This window comes from Rhinopithecus roxellana, chromosome 12 (genome assembly GCF_007565055.1).
Source record: "Rhinopithecus roxellana isolate Shanxi Qingling chromosome 12, ASM756505v1, whole genome shotgun sequence".
In the NCBI taxonomy this organism is placed as follows: Eukaryota; Metazoa; Chordata; class Mammalia; order Primates; family Cercopithecidae; genus Rhinopithecus; species Rhinopithecus roxellana.
In genome coordinates, this window is record NC_044560.1 from 126,670,002 (window position 1) to 126,683,915 (window position 13,914).

At 39.3% G+C, this 13,914-nt stretch overlaps 1 protein-coding gene across 4 annotated transcripts in view; it reads right to left on the reverse strand.

Moving 5' to 3' along the window:
* Nucleotides 1-13,914, reverse strand: part of AGBL4 (ATP/GTP binding protein like 4) — a 1,510,388-nt gene that overhangs the window by 1,289,795 nt on the left and 206,679 nt on the right. The gene's annotated exons all lie outside the window — the stretch shown is intronic.

Consider the following 13,914-nt stretch of genomic DNA (forward strand, 5'->3'; position numbering starts at 1 on the left):
ATTTTACCAGGGCTTAATTATGTAGAGATACTTAATGAAACTGTATTTCATCGTTTCTAAAGGAGCAGGGGGGGCACTAGTAAAGTGTCTAACAAAGAGTAAGTACTCAATAAATCAAACAAGCTTCTAATGTTTAGACAAAATGTTATAATATGTGCATAATTGCATTTTTATTGGAAGAGAGTTCATAGCTTTCATTAGATTCTTATGAACAGATGTCTGTTACCTAAGAAAGGCTAATAACCAATGCGGTAAAAAAAAGTCATTACTACTATTATCTTTGTACCTTCAGTATCTGCACATAATTGCATTCACCCATTTAACAAATAATTATTGAATGCCTACTCTACGTTAGGCTCTGGAGATAGAGCAAATAGTCAAGTAACTATTTTTATCATAAGAAAGGCAGATAAATAAAAAAGCAAGTAGCATATGAAAACAAAATGCTGTAACAGAGAAACTGGGTAGCTGCTTTGGACCATCACAGAAGGTATCTCTGAGGAAGCAATATTTAACCTGAAATCTGAATACCAAAAAGTAAAGATGGTGTAGGGGGTGGTCAGAATTCTCGAAAAAAAAATTTGGCTGAATCAAACAGCCTAAAGAACAAATATGGCCTGCTCTGGGAACAGGCAGAAAGTCACTATGGCTACAGCATTATTGGGAAGAGTAAGAATGTCATGAGCTGAGGTCAGAAAAGTAGTCAAGGGTCAGACCAAGTAGTCACTGATCACTTTGTAGTCAGGATAAGAAGTCGGCATTATATTCTAACTCTGATGGGAAGCCAGTGAAGGTATTAAATAGGGAAAGAATGAGATGTGATTTGAATTTTAAAGAATCTTTCTGGGTACTGTGTAAAGAATAGATAATGAGGGAGAAGAAACTTGAGTGAAAGGAAGCCAGAGCAACATATGTTAATTGCTTGAATAAGGGAGGCAGACAGAAAATAAATTAATGGATTCAGGATATTTAGTAAGCACAATAATAATTCTTTATGGATGGATGGATGGGTGGATGGATGGATTATGAGTTATTAGATATGTACTCAATATTTATAAAGATTAAAGATAGGTAAGTTGAACCTTGGAAAATGCCTTATAGGTCATGTGTGGAGGAAAACAAGATATATCAGTCCGAGACAGGGGGAGAATGAAGATGTTGTAATCACAGTTGCCAGGGGAAGACAGTATCAGAAAGTAAGAGCAATCATTAGAAATGTCAGGTCGCACAGGAATCAAAAGCTAAGACAAAACTATCAAATTACATCAGTATGCCCCTGGAAACCCTTCAAAGAACAATCTTGCTGGAGTGGCGAGGATACAAATCAGACTATAAAAATAAAGATGTAATGCTATATAGTGACATTTCCATTTTTACTGGAAATCTTTCCAAAATCATCTCACACATAATTAAATCTTGTTTATTATTATTATTATTTAAGTTCTGGAAAACATGTGCAGAACATGCAGGTTTGTTACACAGTTATACATGTGCCATGGTGGTTTCATGTACCCATCAACCCATCATGTATATTAGGTATTTCTCCCAATGCTATCCCTCCCCTAGGCCCCCACTTCCCCAATAGGCTCTGGTGTGTTACGATCCCCTCCCTGTGTCCATGTGTTCCCATTGTTCAATTCTCACTAATGAGTGAAAACATGCAGTGTTTGCTTTTCTCTTCCTGTGTCAGTGTGCTAAGAATGATGGTTTCCAGCTTCATCCACATCCCTGCAAAGGACATGAATTCATCATTTTTTATGGCTGCACAGCATTCCACGGTGGATATGTGCCACGTTTTCTTTATCCAGTCTATCATTAATGGGCATTTGGGTTAGTTCCAAGTCTTTGCTATTGTGAACAGTGTTGCAATAAACATATGTGTGCATGTGTCTTTACAGCAGAATGACTTATAATCCTTTGGGTATATACCCAGTAGTGGGATTGCTGGATCCAGTGATATTTCTGGTTCTAGATCCTTGAGGAATCACCACACTGTCTTCCACAATGGTTGAACTAATTTACACTCCCACCAACAGTGTAAAAGCGTTCCTATTTCTCCACGTCCTCTCCAGCATGTTATCTCCCGGCTTTTTAATGATCACCATTCTAACTGGCATGATATGGTATCTCATTATGGTTTTGATTTGCATTTCTCTAATGACCAGTGATGATGAGCTTTTTTTCATATATTAGTTGGTTGCATAAATGTCTCTTTTTAAGAGGTGTCCGTTCATATCCTTCACCCACTTCTTGATGGGGTTCTTTGTTTTTTCTTGTAAATTTGTTTAAGTTCTTTGTAGATTCTTTATCAGATGGATAGAAAGCAAAATTTTTTTCCAATTTTGTAGGTTGCCTGTTCACTCTGATGATAGTTTCTTTTGCTGTGCAGAAGCTCTTTACTTTAGTTAGATCCCATTTGTCAATCTTGGCTTTTGTTGCCATTGCTTTTTGTGTTTTAGTCATGAAGTCTTTGCCCGTGTCTATGTCCTGAATGGTACTGCCTAGATTTTCTTCTAGGGTTTGTATGGTTTTATGTCTTACATTTAAGTCTTTAATCCTTCTTGAGTCAATTTTTGTATAAGGTATAAGGAAGGGGTCCAGTTTCAGTTTTCTGCATATGGCTAGCCAGTTTTCCCAACACCATTTATCAAATGTGGAATCCTTTCCCCATTGCTTGTTTTTCTCAGGTTTGTCAAAGATCAGATGGTTGTAGATGTGTGGTGTGATTTCTGAGGCCTCTCTTCTGTTCCATTGGTCTATATATCTGTTTTGGTACCAGTACCATGCTGTTTTGGTTACTGTAGCCTTGTCGGATAGTTTGAAGTCAGGTAGCTTGATGCCTCCAGCTTTGTTCTTTTTGCTTAGGATTGTCTTGGCTATGCAAGCTCTTTTTTGATTCCATATGAAATTTAAAGTAGTTTTTTTCTAATTCTGTGAAGAAAGTCAATGGTAGCTTGATGGGGATAGCACTGAATCTATAAATTACTTTGGGCAGTATGGCCATTTTCACAATACTGATTCTTCCTATCCATGAGCATGGAATGTTTTCCCATTTATTTGTGTTCTCTCTTATTTCCTTGAGTAGTGGTTTGTAGTTCTCCTTGAACAGGTCCTTCATATCCCTTGTAAGTTGTATTCCTAGATATTTTATTCTCTTTGTATCAATTGTAAATGGGAGTTCACTTATGATTTGGCTCTCTGTCTATTATTGGTGTATAGGAATGCTTGTGATTTTTGGACATGGATTTTGTATCCTGAGACTTTGCTGAAGGTGTTTCAGCAAACTAAGGAGACTTGGGGCTGACACGATGGGGTTTTCTAAATATACAATCATGTCACATGCAAATAGATACAATTAGACTTCCTCTCTTCCTATTTGAATACCCTTTATTTATTTCCCTTGCCTAATTGCCTTGGCCAGAACATCCAATAATATGTTGAATAGGAGTGGTAAAAGAAGGCATCCTTGTCTTGTACTGGTTTCAAAGGGAATGCTTCTATCATTTGCCCATTCAGTATGATATTGGCTGTGGGTTTGTCATAAATAGCTCTTATTATTTTGATATACGTTCCATCAATACCTGGTTTATTCAGAGTTTTAGCATGAAGCAGTGTTGAATTTTATCGAATGCCTTTTCTGCATCTATTGAGATAATTGTGGTTGTTGTCATTGGTTCTGTTTATGTGATGAATTACATTTATTAATTTGCATATGTTGAACCAGCCTTGCATCCCAGGGATGAAGCCAACTAGATCGTGGCAGATAAGCTTTTTGATGTGCTGCTGGATTCAGTTTGCTAGGATTTTATTGAGAATTTTCGCATCGATGTTCATCAGGGATATTGGCCTGAAATTTTCTTTGTTGTGTCTCTGCCAGGTTTTGGTATCAGGATTATGATGGCCTCATAAAATGAGTTAGGGATGAGTCCTTCTTTTTCTATTATTTGGAATAGTTTCAGAAGGAATGGTACCAGCTCCTCTTTGTACCTCTGGTAGAATTTGGCGTGAATCTGTCTGTTCCTAGGCTTTTTTTGGTTGGTATGTTATTAATTACTGCCTCAACTTCAGAACTTCTTATTGGTCTCTTCAGGGATTCGACTTCCTCCTGGTTTAGTCTTGGGAGGGTGTATGTGTCCAGGAATTTATCCATTTCTTCTAGGTTTTCTAGTTTATTTGCATATAATTGTTTATTGTATTCTCAGATGGTAGTTTGTATTTCTGTGGGATCAGTGGTGATATCCCCTTTATCACTTATTATTGTGTCTATTTGATTCTTTTCACTTTTCTTCATTAGTCTGGACAGACGTCTATCTACTCTGTTAATCTTTTCTAAAAACCAGTTTCTGGATTCAATTGAAGGGTTTTTTGTGTCTCAATCTCCTTCAGTTCTGTTCTGATCTTAGTTATTTCTTGTCTTCTGTTAGCTTTTAAATTTGTTTTCTCTTGATTCTCTAGTTCTTTTAATTGTTATGTTAGGTGTCAATTTTAGATCTTTCCCACTTTCTTCTGTGGGCATTTAGTGGTATAAATTTCCCTCTAAATGCTGCTTTAGCTGTGTCTCGGAGATTCTGGTACATTATCTCTTTGTTCTCATTGGTTTCAAAGAACTCACTTATTTCTGCCTTAATTTCATTATTTACCCAGTAGTCATTCACGAACAGGTTGTTCAGTTTCCGTGTAGTTGTGCAGTTTTTAGTGAATTTCTTAATCCTGAGTTCTAATTTGATTACACTGTGGTTTGAGAGAATGTTTGTTATAATTTCCATTCTTTTGCATTTGCTGAGGAATGTTTTACTTCCAATTATGTGGTCAATTTTATAACAAGTGTGATATGGAGATGAGAAGAGTATATATTTTGTTGATTTGGGGTGGAGAGTTCTGCTGATGTCTATTAGGTCCACTTGGTCAAGAGCTGAGTTCAAGTCCTGAATATCCTTGTTAATTTTCTGTCTGTTGATCTGTCTAATGTTGACAGTGAGGTGTTAAAGGCTCCCACTATTATTGTGTGGGAGGCTATGTCTCTTTGTAGGTCTCTAACAACTTGCTTCATGAATCTGGGTGCTCCTGTATTGGGTGCATATATATTTAGGATAGTTAGCTCTTCTTGTCTCATTGATCCCTTTATCATTATGTATTACCCTTCTCTGTCTTTTTTGATCATTGCTGGTTTAAAGTCTGTTTTATCAGAGACTAGGATTGCAACCCCTGCTTTTTTTCCCTACCCATTTTCTTGTAAATATTCCTCCATCCCTTTATTTTGAGCCTATGTGTGTCTTTGAAAGTGAGATGGGTCTCCCGAATACAGCACACTGATGGGTCTTGACTCTTTATCCAACTTTCCAGTCTGTGTCTTTTAATTGAGACATTTAGCCCATTTACACTTAAGGTTAACATTGTTGTGTATGAGGTTGATTCTGTCATTATGATGCTACCTGGTTATTTTGCCCGTTAGTTGATGCAGTCTCTTCATAATGTCAATTGTGTTTACAATTCGGTATGTTTTTGCAGTAGCTGGTACCGGTTTTTCCTTTCCATATTTAGTGCTTCCTTCAGGAGCTCTTGTAAGGCAGGCCTGGTGGTGACGAAATCTCTCAGCATTTGCTTATCTGTAGAGGATTTTATTTCTCCTTCACTTATGAAGCTTAGTTTGACTGGATATGAAATTCTGGGTTTAAAATTATTTTCTTTAAGAATGATGAATATTGGTCCCCACTATCTTCTGGTTCTGGCTTCTAGGATTTCTGCAGAGAGATCCGCTGTTAGTCTGATGGGCTTCCCTTTGTGGGTAACCCAACCTTTCTCTCTGGCTGCCCTTAACATTTTTTCCTTCATTTCAACCTTGGTAAATCTGATGATTATGTGTCTTGGGGTTGCTCTTCTCGAGGGGTATCTTTGTGGTGTTCTCTGTATTTCCTAATTTGAATGTTGGCCTGTCTTGCTAGGTTGGGAATTTCTCCTGGATAATATCCTAAAGTGTGTTTTCCAACTTGGTTTCATTCTCCCCATCACTTTCAGGTACACCAATCAAACATAGGTTTGATCTTTTCACATAGTCCCATGCTTCTTGGAGGCTTTGTTCATTCCTTTTCATTCTTTTTCTCTAATATTGTCTTCATGCTTTTTTATTTCATTAAGTTGATCTTCAATCTCTGATATTCCTTCTTCCACTTGATCAATTCAGCTATTGATACTGGTGTATGCTTCACAGAGTTCTCATCCTGTGTTTTTCAGCTCCATCAGGTCATTTATGTTCTTCTCTAAATTAATTATTCTACTTAGCAATTCCTCTATCCTTTTTGCAAGATTCTTAGCTTCCTTGCATTGGGTTAGAACATGCTCCTTTAGCTCGGAGGGGTTTGTTATTACATACCTTCTGAAGCCTACTTCTGTCAATTCATCAAACTCATTCTCTGTCTAGTTTTGTTCCCTTGATGGTGAGGAGTTGTGATCCTTTGGAGGAGAAGAGGTGTTCTGGTTTTTGGAATTTTTAGCCTTTTTATGCTGGTTTTTCCTCATCTTTGTGTATTTATTTACCTTTGGTCTTCGACATTGGTGACCTTTGGATGGAGCTGTTGTGTGGACATCCTTTTTGTTGATGTTGACGCTATTCCTTTCTGTTTGTTAGTTTTCCTTTTAAGTCAGGCCCCTCTGCTGTAGGTCTGCTGGAGTTTGCTGGAGGTCCACTCCAGACCTGTTTGTCTGAGTATCACCAGCAGAGGCTGCAGAACAGCTAAGATTGCTGTTTGCTCTTTCCTCTGGAAGCTTCGTCCGAGAGAGGCACCTGCCAGATGCCAGACGGAGCTCTCCTATATGAGGTGTCTGTTGACCCCTGATGGGAGGTGTCTCCCCATCAGGAGTCACAGGGGTCAGGAACTTACTTGAGGAGGCAGTCTGCCCCTTAGCAGAACTCAAGCGCTGTGCTGCTGAATCCACTGCTCTCTTCAGAACCTGCAGGCAGGAACTTTTAAGTCTGCTGAAGCTGCGCCCACAGCTGCCCCTTCCCCCAGGTGCTCTGTCCAAAGGAGATGGGAGTTTTATCTATAAGCCCCTAACTGGGGCTTCTGCCTTTCTTTCAGAGATGCCCTGCCCAGAAAGGAGGATTCTAGAGATGCAGTCTGGTTGTAGCTGCTTTGCTGAGCTGCAATTGGCCTGACCAGTTTGAACTTCTGGTGGCTTTGTTTATACTGTGAGGGGACCAGAATCCTCCTTCCAAAATCTGTGTAGCCCTTAAGTCTGTATACATAAACTCCATTTTAAAATGTTAAAAACTGGTCACGAACATGATTCACCAAGGTGTTATGAAATAATTAAGCATGACCTAGGTCAGGAAATTGCAAGGTTGGCAACACATTGAGCCACTAGTGTCAACTATGACCATTAAAACAGAGCTTCTCCTGGCCAGGCATGGTGGCTCACACCTGTAATCCCAGCACTTTGGGAGGCCGAGGTGGGTGGATCACAAGGTCAGGAGATCGGACCATCCTGGCTAACACAGTGAAATCCCGTCTCTATTAAAAATATAAAAAATTAGCTAAATGGGGTGGCGGGCACCTGTAATCCCAGCTACTCAGGAGGCAGAGACAGGAGAATGGCATGAACCCGAGAGGCAGAGCTTGCAGTGAGCTGAGATCACGCCACTGCACTCCAGCCTGAATGACACTGCACTGCAGCCTGGGTGACAGAGTGAGACTCTGTCTCAAAACAAACAAACCAAAAAACAGCTTCTCCTATGGTTCAGCAAATCATGCCAACTACTATAGCCCTGAGCTATTGGAAGCAGAAGGTGGTGAGTGAGGATCCAACCCCATCATTTACAGTAACCCCAGGGAATCAATGAGAAAGGTTTCTTGCCCTCAGCATTCAGGAATGAATCAAAAACGGGTCAGCGAAAGAGCTCATGCCAGGTAGTTCAATAAAAGGAACTTACTATGGGAAACTAGTTGCTCAACTACTGGGAAAGCCAAAAGGCCAAACAGGGGAGAGTGGGAAAAAATAAGAAAGAGTGGGGCAACACAGAGATTAACAACAGTAAGAAGTGTCTACTGTACTCATAGACAGAAGGCAAAGACAAACGCTATTGATATCCTGAGAGCTCAGGCTATCCAACAATGATGATATCACAAGAAAGGAGTTGTTTGGCAAAACATGAATGTAGGTGTAGCCACTGCTGAAGATGCCACCCAAAAGAGAAAGAAAAAGAAATACCTAGTCTTCTTCCTTCTTCCTGCCCTATATACTCCTGCAAGAGGGTCCTCTTAGCTGAGATAACTAGAAGCCAGTTGACAAGGAAGCCTGGGAAATGCAGTTTTCAGAATTTAGACCCTAACACTACAGAGTAAAGGTGGAAAATGGAATTAATTGCAAACAGTCAAATGACCTGCACAAGATATTCCTAAACCTTCAGATGCCAACTCAATTTGAAAGCTGTATGATAACCCATAATTTGTACAGATTTTTCCATACTGAAGTATATTATCAAAATATTGTTATCTTATGGAGCATGAAGAATAAAAACACAGACAACATTCTAGTTTGCTAGTTAATATAATTCTTCAAGTGTTATTTACAAATGGGAAACAGCAATAATAGTAAGTAAAAAGTAAATTCTAATTGAAAATTATAATGTTCTGGTTATCAGTAGAAAAATTATGTCTTAGAATTTACACTAATACATATACATACTATAATCATTCCAGTAGTACCTTAAATTGCTATTTTTTAAAAAAACTCAACCATATTTAATAACAAGATGTGTCTCCTCTTGTGATTATTTTACCACTAAAGCATAAGAGGGTGGTTTATGTGCATCAGAAGTCCCCTTCAAAGCTGTTTCTCAGATTACTTGAAAAGAGCAGTTGAAGAGGCATGCAAACAGGTTTCAATAAGCCCAGTTCATATTTCTTCAATTGTGCTTTCCAAGGCCTTTCAGTTTAGCTGTTACTATAGAAAATATCATCATTCTTAGAGGAAAATTATTTGGGAATGAAATATTTCACTTCCTCCTCGGTAAGAAAGCAGAGAAAATAGGAAAGAAAAAAATATACCAGTAGATACATAACTGTGTATATCTAAATATAATTCAGTAAGGAGGTCAGTAATCTTATAAACAAATTAAAACCATACAATAATAGAAGCTCAGATTTGTTTCAATTATGAGTCAGAAACAAGGAACAGAATTAAATTTTTGGTCTATAGTTACATCGTTACCAATATTTCTACAACAGAATTTCTAGACATGGTGAAACTCTCCATTATATTTAATAACCATGTTTTTTTTTCCTCCTAAATGTCCTATTTTTTCTCTAAATGAGATAATGACCTTATAAGGTAGCATGTTTTAGCATAGAGTAACAGTATTAGTAAAAATGAAATTTCTATCAGATCTTATGTTAAAGAGGTCATCAAATGAAAGCATTTGGATTTTATCCTGAAAACAATGGGGAGTAATGACAGATTTTAAGCAATAATGTAATATAATCAGATAATTTGCATTTTAACTTGGTGGCATAGTGGAGCATGGACCAGAGAGAGGTGGGGTAGTTAGAAAGCTGTTGTACAAGTCCAGGGGGACCAATGTTGAGGACCTTATATAGGATAGAAGCTATAGGGTTAAAACAGTTGTGAGATATTATCCTCAAACATTTAGGTATTGTGATATATTACACTCATCCATTTAATTACAAAAAGAGGGAAACAAGAATGGATTGTACAATACTTTCTCCTATTATAATTCCATGAGGGAAATTCCACGAGGGACGAAAAGCTAAAACCACTGGTCAGGACAAAAATTTGGGGGTAGGAAAACAAACAGGGCAACAATACATATAAATCAGGAAGATCCACAAGACAGGGCTGTGATAAAGGGTGAGATTATAGAGAGGAACCCAACAAACCGGGAGATACATACAAGCCAGGTTCAGAGTGTGGACATATGTACATTTGGTAGAATTTGGCTATAAATAATGTCTGGTCCAGGGTTTTCTTTGGTTGGTAGTTTTTTTGTTATTGATTCAGTTTCAGAACTCAATATTGGTCTATTCACAATTTCAACCTCTTTCTGATTCAATCTTGGGAGATTGTGTGTTTCTGGAATTCAATCATTTACTCTACACTTTCTAATTGGTTTGTATAAAGTTGTTCATAGTAGTCTCTGGGGATTATTGTATTTTTGTGGGAATAGTTGTAATATTGTATTTGTCATTCCTGATTGTACTTATGTGGATCTTTTTTCTTTGTTTATCTAGCTAGCAGTCTATTGATCTTGTTTACTCTTTTAAAAAAACTAACCCTTGGTTTCATTGACGGTTTGTATAGATTTAATAACTAGTATCAATCCTAGTGAAACTATTCCAAAAAATTGAGAAGGAGAAACTCCTCCCCAACTCATTTTATGAAGCCACTCTCAGACTAGTACCAAAAACTGGCATAGACATGACAAAGAAAGGGAACTTCAGGTCAATATCGCCAATGAATGCAGACACAAAAATTCTCAACAAAATACTAGAAAACTGAATCCAACAGCCCATCAAAAAAGCTAATTCACTACAATCAGGCACGCTCTATTCCCAGGATGAAGTCAATAAGTCTACCACATGAACAGAATTAAAAGCAAAAATCATATGACCATCTCAATAGACAAAGAAAAAGTTTTCCATAAAACCCAATATCCCTTCATGATAAAAACACTCAACAGGCAGACTTGGTATCAAAGAGACATACCTCAACATGATAAGAGCCATCTCTGGCAAAACTATAGCCAATATCATACTGAATAGGAAAAAGCTGGAAGCATTCACATTGAGAAATGGAACAAAACAAGGATGCCCACTCTCACCACTCTCATTTTACTTAGTACTAGAAGTCCTAGCCAAGGCAATCAGGCAAGAGAAAGCAGTAAGAGGCATCCAAACAGAAACTGAAGAAGTTAAACTATGTCTTGTCACTGGCAATATGACTGCATACTTTGAAAACCCTAGAGACTCCAGGAAAAGGCTCTTAAAGCTGATCAACTATTTTATCAAGATTTCACAATATCAATGTACAAATCAGTAGCATTTCTATACACAAATAGCATCCAGAATGGGAATCAAATCAAGAACACAAGTCCATTTATTATACACTGGCCACAAAAAAAAAAAATGAAATACATGGGACTACAGCTTAACCAACTGCTTAACTGAGACAACTACAAAACACTGCTAAAAGAAATCAGAGATGACACAAATAAATGGGAAGACATACCATGCTCATTGATTGGAACAATCAATATCATTAACATGGCCATACAGTCCAAAACAATTTACAAATTCAATGTTATTTCAACCAAATTACCAACATCATTTTTCACAGAATTAGAAAAAAATCATAAAATTCATATGGAACCAAAAAAGAGCCCAAGTACCCAAAGTAATCCTAAGAAAAAAAAACAAAACTGGAGAAATCACACTATCTAACTTCAAACTACACTCTAAGGCTACAGTAGCCAAAACAGTGTGGTGCTGGCACTAAAAGAGACACAGAGATCAATGGAACAGAACAGAAAATAGAGGCAGAAGAAATTTCTAAGCAGCAAAGCATACAAGAGGTGACTTAGGTGCTGTTAAAGGCATTCAGTTTTTTAAGGGAAGCAGAGCATAAAAGTTTGGAAAATATGCAGTCTGACAATGTGGGGGGGAAAAAAAAAAAAAGCCCGCTAGTGCCATGGCCTTTGTCTCACAGTCAGGTGGACTGGGGGCAGCCGTTCCTGCCAGAAGCTAGGGCATGACCCCTGGGCTGCCTGTCTCCACAGACCCGGTAAGAATCTCGGCCTCCTCGAGTGTGTCCTCCACCTCGTGCCCGGCCTCCTCCTTGAACATGGTCTCCTCCTCTCACCCGGCCTCCTCTTTGCACTTGGCCCATATTCGCATGCAGCCTCCTCCTTGTGCCCAGCCTCTACTCATGCCTGGCCTCTACCTGCATGCCTGGCCTCCTGAAGTCTGCACCAAGCTCCAGAATCACAACATCTGCCTCTGAAAGGACTGCCCACACTGTGCTGGAGGAGCACGTGACCTTTGAGGACATGGTGGTGGACTTCAGCCAGGAGAAGTGGGGGCAGTTGAGCCTGCCCAGAAGACCCTGTACCATGATGTAATGCTGGACACCTTCAGGCTTCTAGTCTCTGTGGGACATTGGTTACCAAAGCCAAACATCATCTCCCTGCTGGAACAAGAGGCAGAGCCATGGGTGGTGGACTCTGGAGTTCTGCAAGGCATGTACCCAGGTGAGATTGGAGCCCTTTCGGGCTGAGAGAAGCCTGTCCATGCTTGCTCCCTGGTTTCTCTCTCTGCATCTGCTCTCTAATTCTTCAGAGCAAATTTACTGCTTAGTCTTAGTGAAGGTTTACCAAGCACCCATTTTGCTGTGAGTGATGACAACAAGTCCTCATCTCCAGTGAATTTACATTCTTGGTGAGGGAGTTGGGGAGACAAACAATAAATCGGTAAAATAATAATAAAATGAGTTGGATGATTACAGATTGTGATGAATGCTGAGAAAATGAAAACGAGTAATGAGGTAGACTAGGATGGGAGTGAGGAGACTTTAGCAGAGAGATGAGGGATAGCCTCTCTAAGGAGGTGACATGTGACTTGAAGCCTAAGCCATGAGGCAGTCTGAGAGAACACTAGTATTTCAGGCAGAGGAAACAGCAGGTGCAAAGGCCTGAAGTGATGCATCAGTGATTGCATAGGAAAAGCACTCTGACCTCAGTGGCTTAAACCAAATAATTGTTTATAATTCATGTATCTGTGGGACCGTGGATCCGGGCTGGGCCCTGACATGTGCCTGTAGGGTGATTGATAGATAGCAGAGATATCCCAGCCCACAGACAGGCAATTTCCCATTGGCATCAGGTGGGAAGAATGGCCTGTCACCAGAGTCCAGGAGGAATGGCCAGTATGGGAGAGGGTCATAGTAGGGTCCCTCCAGATCAATAATAGTCAGCCTTCACCCAGTGTATTAGCTTCCTGTTGCTTCTCCGGCAACAAGTTACAATTGATCCTTGAACAACAAGAGTTTGAACTGTGTGGGTCCATTTATACATGGATTTTCTTCTGCCTCAGCCAACCCTGAGACAGCAAGACCAACCCCTCCTCCTACTCCTCCTTCAGCCTACTCACTGTGAATGAGGATGAAGATCTTTATGGTGATCCACATCCATTTAATGCATAGTAAATATATTTTCTCTTCCTTATGATTTTTAATAGCATCTTCTTTTATCTAGCTTACTTTAATGTATTATATAATACATATACAAAACATGTTAACTAAGGGCTGGGAGCGGTGGCTCACATGTATGGTCCCAGCACTTTGGGAGGCCGAGGCAGGTGGATCATTTGAGGTCAGGAGTTCAAGACCTGGTAAACATGGTGGAACCCGGTCTCTACAAACAAACAAACAAAAAAAAAAAAAACTGGATGTGGTGGTCCACGCCTGTGGTCCCGGCTTCTCAGGAGGCTGAAGCAAGAGAATTGCTTGAACACAGGAGGCGGAGGTTGCAGTGAGCCAAGATCACATCACTGTGCTCCAGCCTGGGTGACAAAGCAAGACCATGTCTCAAAAAAAAAAAAAAAAAAAAAAAAGTGTTGACTATTGATTTTATCAGTATGGTCACAGTAAGCTATTAGTAGTTAACTTTTTGGGGAGTCAAAAGCTATACACAGATTTTCGATTGCACTGGGGTCAGTGTCCCTAGCCCCCTCATTGTTCAAGGGTCAACAATACTACAAACTTCGTAGCATAAAGCAAAGAGAATTATCTTAAAGTTCTGGAGATCAGAAGTTCAAAATGAGTCTCGCTGGGATATAATGAAGACGTCAGCAGGGCATCATTCCTTCTGGAGGCTGTAGGGAAGGGAAGAATCCATTTCTTTCTTTA